The sequence below is a fragment of the Octodon degus genome, unplaced genomic scaffold (assembly GCF_000260255.1).
Source record: "Octodon degus isolate 3935 unplaced genomic scaffold, OctDeg1.0 scaffold00248, whole genome shotgun sequence".
NCBI lineage: Eukaryota > Metazoa > Chordata > Mammalia > Rodentia > Octodontidae > Octodon > Octodon degus.
This window is the reverse complement of record NW_004524824.1, coordinates 261,447-275,964: the sequence shown is the minus strand read 5'-3', so window position 1 is coordinate 275,964 and position 14,518 is coordinate 261,447. Positions and strand designations below refer to the sequence as shown.

The 14,518-nt window shown below is 36.8% G+C and overlaps 1 pseudogene; it reads left to right on the top strand.

Annotated features, from left to right (window-relative positions):
* The first annotated feature begins 7,612 nt into the window (after positions 1–7,612).
* On the top strand, positions 7,613–8,024 carry LOC101568805 (annotated as a pseudogene).
* Positions 8,025–14,518: the final 6,494 nt, after the last annotated feature.

Below are 14,518 nucleotides of genomic sequence, written 5' to 3'. Positions count from 1 at the left end.
TCCCAGTGCCAGGGAGGCTAAACACAGGAGGATCACTATGAGTCCAAGCTACTAAGTGAAACAAAAAAAAAAAAAAAAAAAAAAAAAAACAAATGAAAAGAAAAGGAAAAAAACCTCAAAGTTGGGAACAAAAGATACACAAGGCTAATTATTAAGATAAGGTCAAAGAAGGGCTGGTCAAATAGCTCAGCAGATTAAAGCACCTGCAAGCAGCTGCAGGGGCCAGAGATTTGATCCCTGGGCCTGCTGTGCCAGCCCTGCCCCCAGGGCACACAGGCAAAGAGCTTGGTGGCACGCACCTGTAATCCCAGCTCTTGGGAGGCTGTAAACTGGAGGATCACTATGAGTCCGATCTACTAGTGAGACCCTGAACACCCTCCCTAAAATAAAAAAATAATAATAAATGAAAGTAATAATAAATGTACAAGGTTGAGAGGGCCAGCAATTAGGTAAGTGGACTTTGAGCCATTTACTGAACATAGGAATGAAAGAAAGGTCCTTTTATTCTTGGGACTAGAATGAGGTTCAGACTGTAATTGACAGTATACTGTCCTTACATCCAGAACCTAGAGGGCTTTAGGTAAAGGGGGGTGCTGTTTACATTATGCTGAACTAGAACTCAGTGTGCAACCATAAAACTGTTGCCCCTTCAAATCCAGGCTGCAAAGTTGGTTTCTCTCTAGCTTTAGATGAACTTTTGAGCAGGTACTGTTAATTTTCTGGTCATTTTCAGCATATGCTAAGATGATCTTTGTCCTCTAAATCATAGTTTTAATGTGAAATCAAGTAGACCCATGTAATTGTGAAAAGTCCCACTGTACATGTGCCAAATTTTCTTTTCTGCTCCGTTTGAAACTGCTGAAGGGAGGGCCAGCCTCCTCTTTGTTTGTGTTCCCTCTATTTCTTTCTCTCTTCCCCCAGCTTGCTAACCAGCAGTTTTCAACCTTGGTGAAGATTTTGGAGTTTGGAGAGATGAGAAGCAGAAAATATTTTACTCATCAGATACCATCAGAGAACTTGGGCTGTTGTACTGGTAGCAGATGTTCAAAGCTCTACATTTTCTTTTAGCGTTCTTTGCAAGGATCTTTGGAGAAAGGCCATTGCTGGGGCTTATTTACCAGAGTTCCTTTGGTACACAGCAATGCATGTCCTCTGCTCTTGCATATTCAGAGCACAGGTTCTGTCTTTTGCAGTCACATAATACCCTTAGGAGATATTCTGGAAGAAGTCAGAGTCACTTACCTGCTTTGCATCTTTCATTCCTTAACTGTTTAAAAGGAAACACACATTCCTTGTCCCATAGAACATTCTGGAAGACTCTCTCACCTTACCACTTTTTTCAAGTTTTGTCTCTGGGGAAGCCAGTCATCTAGCCACAGTCAGCCTACCATTTTTGATTTGCGTGGCCTAATACTGTGTCCACTGCAGCTTCCAAGTAGCAAAGGACATGTCAAGCTCTTGAAGTGATTCTTTTAACACATATTTTCCTGGGCACAATAAGACAGTTAAGATAGGAAAATCACAGGACTCATTCTGAAAGCTCTCTTCAAATCTCCATTCCTGACCTTTCCTAGGTTTAGTAGGTGAGCACCCACATAAGACTAGCTCTTGATAATCATTTTTACAAGTCTTACCTTGTTTTGAAATATGGAATAGTTTTCACATACTTATGAGGACTCATCCAAAGTTAAACCTTAAATATTTCCATTTTAATATTCAATTAGCTTAATGAACTTCTATATTAACTTTAAATTTAGGGTTTTTTTCAAGCTTAGATTTTTGTTATCATTATTGCTAAAATAATGATTTTCTTATATGAACAAGTTTCAATGTAAAAGAAATGATGCCACCCATGACAGGACTGCATGTGGAGATGTTGTTGAAAGATTCCTCTATGACTTCATATACCTATACAGTATCCCTCACAAACATTCACAGATGATTTTCAGTATCAGGAAGCTACTAGTTTTTGATAGAAAAGTTCTTTATTCAAACAAAGTTTACACATTAAAGCTTATGGCTTAGAATATATCTGTCCAAAATGTGTATTACAGACAAGACCTTTCAAAAACAAAAATACAGTTAATGAAATAATTCAAATATTTTATGTACGGATGAAAATAGCTGTCATAACATAATGAGACTCTAAAACATACAATGCACGTCACACAAAAGCACTGGTATTGTCAGTTTTCTACATTCATAAAATTTTAAAATGTAAGAACAAATTGTTCTATTTATTGAAAAATATCAACTGGCCAACTATTTAAAATACCTCAGAAATGTTATCCTTTAGGTAATAAACTCTTTTTTTAAATGTATTTTATACAAAGTCTACAGAGTCTCACTACAGCACTCAGACTTGTAGTGATCCTCCTGTTTTCAGCGTCCCAAGACCTGGGATTATAGGCATGCTCCACCATGCCCAGTCTCAATCGCAGTCTCAGTGTGCCCCAAGGGTGGGGCTGGCATGGGATCAAACCCTGGTCCCTGCACTTTGCCTAAGCAGGCTCTTTAGTCCACTAAACTGTTTGGCCAGCCTCTAGTTAATAAACTCTTAACTTTGTGTTGTTCACCCTGACTTAGCCCATGTACATCAAAATATGGACTAGTTTGTGTTGCCCTGGAACAACTAACCTTTCTATTTTTTTGTAATCCTGTTATATTTATGATAGAGAAGTAAAACACAGATTCCCTTCGAACATAGCCATGTTTTCAAAAAGCTTGGCTTTTTCATATAGCATTTATTTATATATTTACCACATAAGCATCACAGGTTGCCTTCTTTAAAAAAAAAAAAAAAAAAAAAAAAAACGGGCTGGGGAGATGGCTCAGTGGAATAAGCACTTCCCTGGCAAGTGCAAGGGCCTGAGTTCAATCCCCGGTTCCGAAAACAAAACAAAACAAAACAAAACAAAACAAAAAAACAAAACAAAAAAATCAAAACAAAACAAAAAACCTATTTGTGACTTAATGAGTTTGACTTAAGATAATTCTCAGAAATAAACACTAGGGCCTTGTAAAAGATCTCAGATGGCACAACTGCACTGTGCATTTCTGCTCCTCTATGGAAAGAAACAGTTAATATTTTAATTTGTTTCATCTCCTTTTTTCAATTTTTCTCTTAACTTCTTATACATTTCTTTGTTTTATTTCTTCTTCAATTTTACGTGCTTATATCTGGTAATATGAATAACTGGTTGGAATACAACATTATGTGTTACAAATACTGTGAAATTCATATTACTTATTTAAGTGAAATTCTATATTTTTAATTTTTTCTGTTTTAATTCTAATTTGTACTCTTATTTTTTTTAAAAAAAAAAGACCTCAGATGGCAGAAACTTAGAACTAGCCTCATCCTTACCTGCACCTAGTCTGCTCACACAGAGAAGTGGTCCATCGTCTCCAAATTCCCAGCCTAAAGAGCTACGTTTTGATATAGAAAATTTGCTGGATATTCTCATGATGTCTTTGCTCATTAACCTTACTGTTTTTACAAAAAGATTCTTTTTTATCTGACAAATTCTTCTTGAACTAGGTATTTTACAACATCCTTTTAACACAATACAACATTCCGTATTTTACCTCTAAATGAGAATGGTGGGGATTGAGGGTAAATCTCAGTGGCACAACACCTGCTTGGCAAGTGCAGTCCTGAGTACAATTCCCAGTCCAATAAATAAATAGATAAATAAATAAATAGTGGATGAGGTTGCATTTAGAGAGTTAGACAACATTTCATATTTCCATTGGCCAACTCAGGAAATTTGCTTAAAGTATTGGTAGTGTCTGCTATTAATCCATCTTTTTTGTACCAGAGTTAGCTAATATATCTCCTATTTGTTACATCTGCAAAGGTCTAAGTTATCGATAAAGTCATTGAAAATCTTTAGCATAGCTGGAGACAATTGAAGAAATAGAACAATTAGAAAAATTTTCCTAGAAATTTTAACTCTGATTTTTTTAATCTCAGTTTAATGACAGCCTGGCAGCAACATGACACTGTTGTGAGGTCAGATTTCAAAAAAGCAAAAGACTTATACAATCTGAAGAGCAGCCAGAGCATGAGGTCTGCTCTCAGACTGTAACAAACAAAGGTTTCCAAATAAATTATTCTTTTGCAGGATAGTCAGGGTAAAGTAAGTGATTTTGGAACTGTGGGGGGCAACATACTTTTGATGAACCCTGACTCAGATCTTTCCTGGGTATCTCCTATTTTTAGTTTTGGGGCATCAATTCATTCCAGACATGTAAAAATAACATCCAGTCTGAGGTCTTGCTGAAGAGAAAGAAAGAGAATGATGGGTCTGCAGCACCTACACCAAATACAGATTGGTCACTAATATTAACAAAAATATTTCTTTCCCAGATTGTCCTGGAACTCAGTGTCTTCCTCCTGTCTCAGTCTCCCAAGTGCTGGGATTATAGGCATGTGCCACCACACCGGTTAACTCAGATATTTTGTGTATAGTAACAGGGGACTAAAAAGCGAGAATAAATATAAATATTAAAAAATTAATATAAAATATATTATAAAATATAATAAAAAGGAAGATAAAACTTTAAATAATATTCTTTGTTTCTTATATATTATGTATATAGAAATGGCATTTTAAAAATGCAAAAGAGTAGAGCAACACTTTGTTTATCAATTCTTATACATAAACATAAGAGAACTATAAAAAATGAAGAAATCGAACCCTATGGGAAAAGAGTAGGAAGAAATGGGCATATTATTTTGCCCAATATGAAGGGACCCTTCTTCACTGCTGGTGGGAATGTAGATTGGTACAACCACTATGGAAATCAGTGTGGAGACTCCTTAAAAAAATAGGACTGGAAATCCCATTCAAACCAGCTATTCCCTTACTGGGAATTTTACCAGAGGATCTGAATACATCATATCATAGTGATATATGTGTACCTATGTTTATAGCAGCACAATTTGTGGTGATAACCAAATCTTAGAAACAACCAAGATGCCCATCAACTAAGGGAAGGAATGCATGAAGATGTGATTTTTTGGTTTTGTTTTTTGTTTGTTTGTTTGTTTGTTTGTTTGTGTTTTGTGGAACCAGGGATTGAACACGGACCTTTGCACTTGCCAGAGAAGCACTTATTCCACGGAGCCATCTCCCCGGCCCCTGATGTGGTATTTTTATACAATGGAATATTACTCAACTATAAAAAATGATAAACTCAAAGCCTTCATATTTAAGTGGATGCCACTGGAAGGTATACTCATAAGTGAAATATACCAAACCCTCATGTGTAAATATCATATAGTCTTCCTAATACAAGAACTCAAAAGAAGAAATGCAAATAGAAAGGCATAACACAAAAGGAAAGCAAGAACTTGAGGATTAGAAAGTGAAGAGAAAGCAAGGAGAAAAGCTGGGAAACATGACAGGGGCAAATTTATATATTTATATATACAAGATGGGCAAGGCAGTGATCCTGAGAATCTGCAGCAGGTTTTCAGAACTAGCAGTTAATTGCTAGGATTCTCACCCTGACTAACTATGTATGCTGATACCTGTGAACTAAGCAACTGCACTGAAGATAGAAATGGGTAATAGTAGGGTCAAGCTTGGTGTGCCTGTCATTCTGGTCTTCTGAATACGTGCTGCTTGTCATGACACACTGGTTCCTGCCATGCTGTCTCTCAGGTAGATCTTTATTTAAAAAGGAAGGGAGTGGTGAATGAATGCAGGGGACAGGAAAAGGGGTGTTGTGAGTCTGCCCTGCTGCAATGCTATACATGGTTAGCTTTCTAAAATTCTGTGTAAAAATATGTAATTGTTTATTCTTATTTTTAAATTATATTTTTAGTTTTTCAATTTTTTTCTTCATATTCTGTAGGGAATTAATGGTTAACATATCAACACTAGATAAATAATACCTGTTCCGTGTCATGCCTAAGATGTCTGATATTCAGACAGTGAGGTTAAGCTCAACTGCCTAGTTGAGGGGTAATAACAATTAGCTTCTCTTCTGGAGGATTAACAACCTAAATTTGCAGACCAAAAATAAAAGAAAAAGAAGGGCTGCAAGGACAGCCAACATTTTGGCCCTAGCCTTTCAAGGTCAGTGAAGACTCAGGACATAGGAAAACCTGTAATATAACATCATGTAACTCAATTGTATCCCAAATTTTCTGATCATGGAGATTATAGGGCCACAGAGGAAAGTGATCAATGAAGCATAATGCACCTAAGGAGAGTCACATGGAGAGAAAACATTGTCTTAGGCTTTCAAAGAGAACACATTGGCCAAGCAGTGGCCGTAACTCATTCACATGACTGACACTGACAAAGGATCTACACAATGGGGTATAGGGTTTCCAGGTAAATCTTGAGGAGATTTGACTGACCTGATCAGACTGAAAAGCTACATTTCTTGTTATATAGATCTTGATTTATCTGGGTCTTAACCATCCAGCAGAAAAGTAAAAACATGAGGTATAAAAACTAAAGCCATATTAATACACTGAGCTGTAAATGTCTCAAGTCAACAACCTCTGACATTGCCAGTCTTATGGAAACCCATTACTATTATGGACTACTGGACTACCTTGGAATATTTTGCTGAATTCATGCATCTATAATATTTAAATGACAATAGAATGCCCTTCTTTGACAAAACTAAACAAAAAAGGGGATACAAATGAATGAGCATATTGTATGTTTATATTCAAAATATTTAGGATAGATATACAGCTACTTTACCTTAATTCAATGAATAGAAAGATTTGTTCTAATAGTGTTTGTAAACAGGTTATTATATCTGCATCTTGTACAATGAATAAACACTAGGAAAACAACATGCAATGTGTTAATTATTGAAACTGTCCTACTAATCGGATTTGAAACTCTTTCATCGCTATTTGTTTCCAAATAAAATTATTGATAAAAATATGAAGGGAAATACAAGAGCTGTATTGTGTGTTGGCAGGATTATCATTTATAGAAAGAAAATACTGATGTCTCCTGCTTTCTTAAGGAAAAAATCCATACATCTCATTTTTGTACTCAAAATCTTGTCATCTGATTCCAAACGTTCTTCCAAATTACATTTTTCCAATTGCAACCATGTGTTGGGGATATAGCTCAGTGGCATAAGCATCTGCCTGGTGAGCACAAGGTCCTGAATTTGATTCCCTGTACCAGCGTGGTGTTGGGGGGGGGGGCGATGAAAATTGCAACCACATGCATTCCAAACCAATTCTTACACCTACAATTTTGACACATATCATTTTCATATGTAGGATGTTTTATTTCTCTTTTCTGTTTAAATGGATTAAGAATGATTTTGCATTTCTAACATCCTATTCTATATTCATAATAATTGAAATATCAAGGGGAATTTAAAAAAAATAATTAAATGTTGTCTCCAGAATTGGGAAATGTGGATGAATTTCTATACATATTAGAACAATCTATGAATGGCCAATAGCTATAATGTAGGTGGGCCAGATAAAGAGAAGATACCAAGATCAACATGCCACCTTAGATGGTTAGCATCTTAAGGAGCAGAAAGGAAGTCCAAGATATGTCTTATGAGAAAAGGAACTTTTATAAGGGGGTCTGAGGAATGTCAGCTATTCAATATGGAGGCGGAGGTCGATAAGCTAGAACTGATGTTCCAGAAAGCTGACTCTGATCTGGATTGTATTCAGTACAGGCAAGTCTAATCATCATGATTCAGCAGGAGAGAAAAATCCAGTAACGCTCATAAAGGAATTATCAGCCATAAAGTCTCGATACCAAACTTTGAATGCACGTTTTAAACCTGTTGCTACTGAACAGAAAGAGATTAAGAGCCGCATTTATACTACTTTGAATAAAACTATGACCATGATAGAAGAACTACGAAAGCAAACAGATGTGGAGCTGTTACCACTGACTGAAGAAGAAGAAACTGGAACAGAACAGTTAAAATCTCACATGCCACACTTTTGAAGAAATGGAATTGCAAAAGAGAACTCTGTTGAAGAAGAAATTAATTCCAGAGAAATATAAAAAAATGTCTTGTTAATAGTTCTTGGGTATAGGTGGGGAGGTCAAGGAGGAAGAGGAGGAGGAGGCTTGGTGTGAGTGACTAGGGAGTGATGCCTTTCATAAGAGAAGAATTAAGAAGGGCAGATGTTATATTAATAAAATTCAGCCAAAGAGTGGAGTGGAAATAAAAGGATATATATTTTTTTTCTTTTTTTGGTAATTTTAATTAAGGAAGTCCCTTAATACTAATTCTGTACCTGTTTTCTTTTTGTATTATTGGGATAATAGATGTTCTGGTTTATCATAAAAGAATGTACATTTTAGTCTGTCATTGAGTGAATGAATGTGCATTGGGAATTAAAGTATACTATAAGCCAAAAAAAGAAAAAAAAGAAACTTTTATGAATCACTTTTGTTATGAACGTTCAACAATATTCAAAAGTAACTCTATGAGTCACTTTACCACTTCTAGGGGGAAAATATTCAGAATTCATCACTCAAAGAACTTTGGTTTGTTTCTGGAGCATTCAGCCCATGTATGAACAGCTAGCTTCCCAGCAGGATATGGCATGGCAGCAGGGCACGGTAGAGGAAAGCTGCTCAGTCCATGGCAGGCAGAAAGAGAGAAGGGAGGAGCTAGGGCCAAGGGCACTCTTCTAGGCCATGCTCCCTTTCCTCCATCTTGTGCAACTATGTCCTGCCTCCAAACATCACACTCAAGGATGAGCTCCCCAGTGGATGAGTCTAGTGATAAAAAGAATGCTCCTATAATCTAATTAACTTCCAAAAATATTTTTGCTGAACTTATAGGTTTTAGGGAGACATCTTCGATCTAAATGAAGACAGTAACTGCAACTGGATTTCTCAGACTTCTGCAGGTACTATTTCAACTAAAAAAAAAAGTAGTGAGCACCATGGAGGAAGACTAAACTAAGCTGAATAGGAAGAACATATCAAGTAGAAACCCGTGTCCAAGATGCTGGTCCGTTCTATCTGACATGAATGTGGGAAAGCTGCAACAGCTGCCACAGCACGTTTTGATGCTACAGCAAGCAGAAAGCACTAATTAAGAAACAAACTTAAATATCTGAGTTTTGTTAATTCTTTTAGTCTCACTGCCCTTAGATGTAAAGCAGAGCTATTTTAAATGAACAAAACAGTTCATAACCACCTGGAAGTATAGTTTTTGCATCTAAGAGCCACTGAAATGAGTGTGGGCAGAAGCAAGTTGCTATGGTATGAAGGGATCAGGCAGTCTTAGCACCATCTACTGGTACATGCCCGACGCTATGACTGATAATATTTATGCTGCTTGGTTCACGGTGCCTAATAAGTATTCAAGAAAAGTTGCTTCATTTTCCTTCCTAGAAATTAAAACAAAAAATTTAGTGTCTTGAAGTTCTTAAATTTAACTTACTTAAGATAATCCCTACATTTGATAAAGATAATTGAAATTATACAAAAAGTTTACCTGAAGATTACAATTCATGTGTAACTGTGACAAAAATGAGATTACATTATATACATATAATATCATGAGCCTATATTTAATTATTAGAATAAAAAATAAGCTGTCTAGATTGCACCCATGTGGAAGAAAATATCCAACAAAAAAAACATATCTAATTGAGCTGGGGAGAGAGCTCAGTGGTCAAAGTGCCTTCCTGGCAAGTTCAAAGACCCAAATTTTATCCCCACAGGTGCACTGTGCTGGCCCCCAAAACCAGGTGTGATGACACATGCCTGTAATCCCAGCATTGGGGAGCCTGAGACAGGAGGATCACTATGAGTCAGAATTATGTAGTGAGACCCTGTATCCAGTAAATAAATAAATAAAATATCTAATTGTACATTCTGATTACACAGAATTTTAAGTGTTTTAAATATCTTTTATGTATCTTATCTGACACTGTGTCATCTCCAGAACACATATAAAACACATCTCTATGCATCTGAATTTCAACTCTTAGGGTCCTCTGTTAAGAGTTTAGTTTTTCTCTTCTTGGTTTAGCTTTGGGATAGACATCTCTAGGAGTTTATCAAGTTTTTCTGAATTCTCCAATTTATCGGACTACAGGTTTTTGAAACACTTTTGTGTCCATTGTGATTTTTCCAGTGATTTGGCTTTTGATTTCTTCTTCATCAATGCTCCATGCATCAACTTTGTAGTTGTTGGAAGTTTATGAAGCATTTTGTTACTCTCTCTCTCTCTCTCTCTCTCTCTCTCTCTCTCTCTCTCTCTCCCCCAATATTTTGCTGCTTCAGCCTCCCAAGAGCTGGGATTGCAGATGTAGACCAGCATACCTGACAGAGAAAAGTAGAATTCAAACAGTAAAGAAAAAGATGACAAGAAAGCAGAGAGAAAACTGATACAAAGAAACTAATTAGTGAACATTTTAAAAATTAGCAGAATTAGATTTAAAAAATCATAAAAGAGCAAATAAGTTTTAAAAAGAGAAAAAGAAAAGAAAAGTAAAAGGGGAATATAAATGAAGGACCATTTTATAGTGAAAAAGTATGTGTCTGTATATACAAATTAGTTAGGATAGATATATAGCTACTTTCTCTTAGTTCGATGAAAAGAAAGATTTGTACTAATAGTATTTAGACAAGATATCATGCCTGCATCTTGTGCTATGAGTAGCTACTTTGGCAACAATATGCAATGTATTAATTATTGTAACTGTCCTACTAACCTGTATTGAAACTGTCTCATTGCTATTTCTTTCTCAATAAAATTAATTTTTAAAAGAATAAAAGAAGAAAATTGGAAAAGAAAACCTTCCAAACCTCCAAATCCAACAGAAAGAAATGACTCAAAAAAGCTTCTACATGTGTTTTAATGAGTCATCTCATTCCAGAGCCTGTAGTATTGGAATTGGATGGAAGAGGGGAGATAAAGAGACACTACTAAGTTCCATTTTATTTCCATACTCTGTGTGTGTATGTGTGTGTGTGTGTGTGTGTGTGTGTGTGTGTGTACTGAGTCCTGCCCCATCTTTCTTGCTGGCTGTGGCTGGTCAGCATGTATACCCTGAGGCTACATTCCCTCCACACACTCCCAGTTTCCATGTCTCACTGTACATCTTCATCACTACTTTCTCTGCCTGGTTTCAGAGCCTTTGGCTTGTGAGGTTCCTCCCCCACTGTAGGACCCACTGTCTGTACACCCCAAACTGCTGAAACCATTTGAGCTTAGGTGCATCCCTGATCATGCTGGCCATTTGGGAAAACAAACAAAACATTGGCTCTTTCAGACCCACCCAACTGTCCCAGCTTTCACTCAGAGGATAAGATCCCTGTGCTCTTCTTGGCTTGAGCTTAAACTGCTCAAGGGATCCATGTCAGCACTCACCATCTTTGCAACAGTCTGTTGTGGCTGTCTACAACCCAGTCACTGTGGTAGGGTGACCACAGAATCCTGGAGTACATTTGTTCTGAATTTTGATTACTGGAGATCAGTCTTACATAATTAAAATGATATTGAAATTGCTCCTGATTGATCAGTCTTAAATATGGCAGGCACTGCACTGAGTTTTATCTGCCACTCTAGTGTGACACACAGAAAGCGTTACTTTCAGAATGCAACCCCATGCTAGAGGCAGGAGGATCACTGTGAGCTTGAGGCCAGCCTGAACTACAAAGCAAGACGCTGTCTTAAAAAAGAAATCCCTAAAACTCCATGATATTTTTTGCACTGTGCAAGTAACTGTGGGGTTCCCTTGGAGAGAGTCTTGCTGGCTCTCTCTGCTGTTTCCTCAGGATTATCTTTTTTAAAAAATAATTTTATTGAGAAACAAAAAGCAATGAGACAATTTAAAAACCGATTAGTAGGACAGTTTCAAAAAATAATCCATTGAATATTGTTGTATTGTAGGTGGTTATACATAGTACAAGATGCAGACATGATATCCTGTCCATAAACACTATTAGAAAAAATATTTTTATTCATTGAATTAAGAGACAGTAGCTGTATATCTATCCCAACTATTTTCAATATACAGATACAAAATTGTCCTTCATTTGTATCCCCTTTTCTGATTAGTTTTGTCAGAGAAGGATATTCCATTGTCATTTAAATATTGTGGATGTGTGAATTCAGCAAAATATTCCAATAAAGTGTAGTAGTCTATACTATTAGTGGGTTTTCCATAGGACTGGCAATGTCAGAAGTTGTTGGCTTAAGCCGTTTACAGCTCAGCATATTAATATGGCTTTACTTTTTATACTTCGTTTTTATACTTTTCTCCTGGATGGTTAAGACCAAAAAAAAGCCATACCTACATAACAACAAATGTAACTTTTGCACCTGGCAAGGATGGTCAAATCCCCTCAGGATTTAACCTGAAACCATGTACCTCAGTTTGTAGATCCTTTGTCAGCATCAGCCATGTAGATGAGTCACAGCCATTGCTTGACCAGTTTGCTCTCTGTGAAGGCCGAGAGAATGCTTTCTCTCCAGGATTCTCTCCATAGGCACACTCTAAGACATCATCAATCACTTTCTTCTGTGTCCCCATTATCTCCCTTATCAGAAAATTTTGGACATCACTGAGTTACAGAATGTTACAGTACAGGTTCTCTTATGTCCTGAGTACAAAATGTTGGCTATTCTTGCAGCCTTTCTTTTCCTTTAATTTTTGATCTGCAAACTTAGGTTGTTAACCATCCAGAAGAGAGGATTATTATTATTACCCTACAACATAGGCAGTTGATCTTAACCTCATTATTTGTCTGATTATCAAACATCTTAGATGTAACATTGAACAGGTATCACTGCCCTCCCAATCACACTCTCTTGTCTCCTAGGCCTTCTTCTGAAATCTGTGTGGAAGCTTCCATGATACCATAAGTCTTGCATTCTGAATGCCTGTAGAACAAGCACCATGTAGATAATACCAGGATCTGCTGCCAGCCTGAGCAGCAGCCAGGTCCCAGTGAATCATGGCTGCAGAAGTCTCCAAGTGCCCAGATGTCTTAAAAATATAAAACAGATCATAGAAAACCATTTCTGTAGAGAGCCCATTTTAAGCAATTATTCAAGGGTTCTCTTCTCAAATGAAAGAGTTACAGTTTTGGATCCTTGACCATTCTAAGGATGGGATCTTATTGATTCTTAAAATGCCAGAGCCAGGGATATAGCTCAGCAGCACAATCACCTGCCTAGCAAATGTAAGGTCCTGAGTTTGATCTCTGATTCCAATAAATAAATAAATAAATAAATAAATAAATAAATAAATAAATAAATTCCTGAAGCCATCTTCCCTATTTTCCTGACCCAAATACTTGGCTTCTTTTATAATATTAATGTTTTCAAAATCTGTGCTTTCCTTTCCCCAAAATTTTTGGTGTGATGCAACCCAAGACTTTTCAAACTACTTAGCTTTGCTGTTTCTTCCTGATTTTCACTATAAATCCAGTTGAAAACAGCTGATAGTACCCATGCCACAGCCTTGAAATTTCCACCAGCAGATTAATTAATCTACCATCCTTAATTTCAGTCTCCCACAAGGTGTCAGAGCCTGGGTAAAATGTAGGCAAATTTTCTGCCACAGTATAACATACATGGTCTTGCTTAAACTACCAGTGGAATCCCTGATCCAAACTGAAACTTTCAAAGTCTGAGCTCTGACCAAAGTCTTCTGTCTTGTCAGCCTACAGAATTCTAGCTAGCATCTCCAAATCTTTCCAAAGTCTTGTCACAAACTATTTCCAAAGGTTTCTGAAGCACATGGTCTGGTACAGTGACAGCAACAACCCCACTTCTGTTAACAAAATCTCTCTTAGTCATTTTCATGTCTGTTGGAAAAAAATATCTGACATCTGAAATTCTATGAGGAGAGGTCTATTTGGGCTCACAGTACTTTAGGGGATTTGTTCCATAGTCAGTTGGTTCCAAAGCTTGAAGGGCAGGTGAAAGGGTCTGACAGAGGAAAGCTGTTCATGTCAAAGTGGTCAGGAAGTAAAGTTTAAAGTGAAGAGCCATGGAGGGAGTTATGCTCCTCCAAGATATCACCCCATCGATCTGCCTTTTCTCACCAGACCTCACCTCTTAAGGCACAGTCAGCTTTGACCTTTTCATTGATTAATCCACTGATGGCTATAGTGCTGTCATAATCCAGTCACCTTCCAAAAGCTCAACTCTCTGAACACATGAGCTTTTGGGAAGACATTCTAGATCTAAAACTTAACACATCATTTGCCCAGGTCAACATAGTTTCCCCTTTCATTAGCATCTTAAATTAGTGGGATACATTTATAGTTATGGATGAAAAAATATGGACCCATTATTATGATATACAGTCTATATTTTTCATTAGGTTCACTCTTTGTATTGTATAATTCTACGAGTCTTGAGAAATGTATAGTATCAAGTAGGCACTATTATGGTATCATGTAGAATAGTCCCACTATTCTAAAAATTTCCTGCACACCACCTATTCATCTCTTCCTTTCCTAAACATGTGTTACTTTTAAGGCATCTGAGACTATAGTGAAATTAATTTGCAAAACAT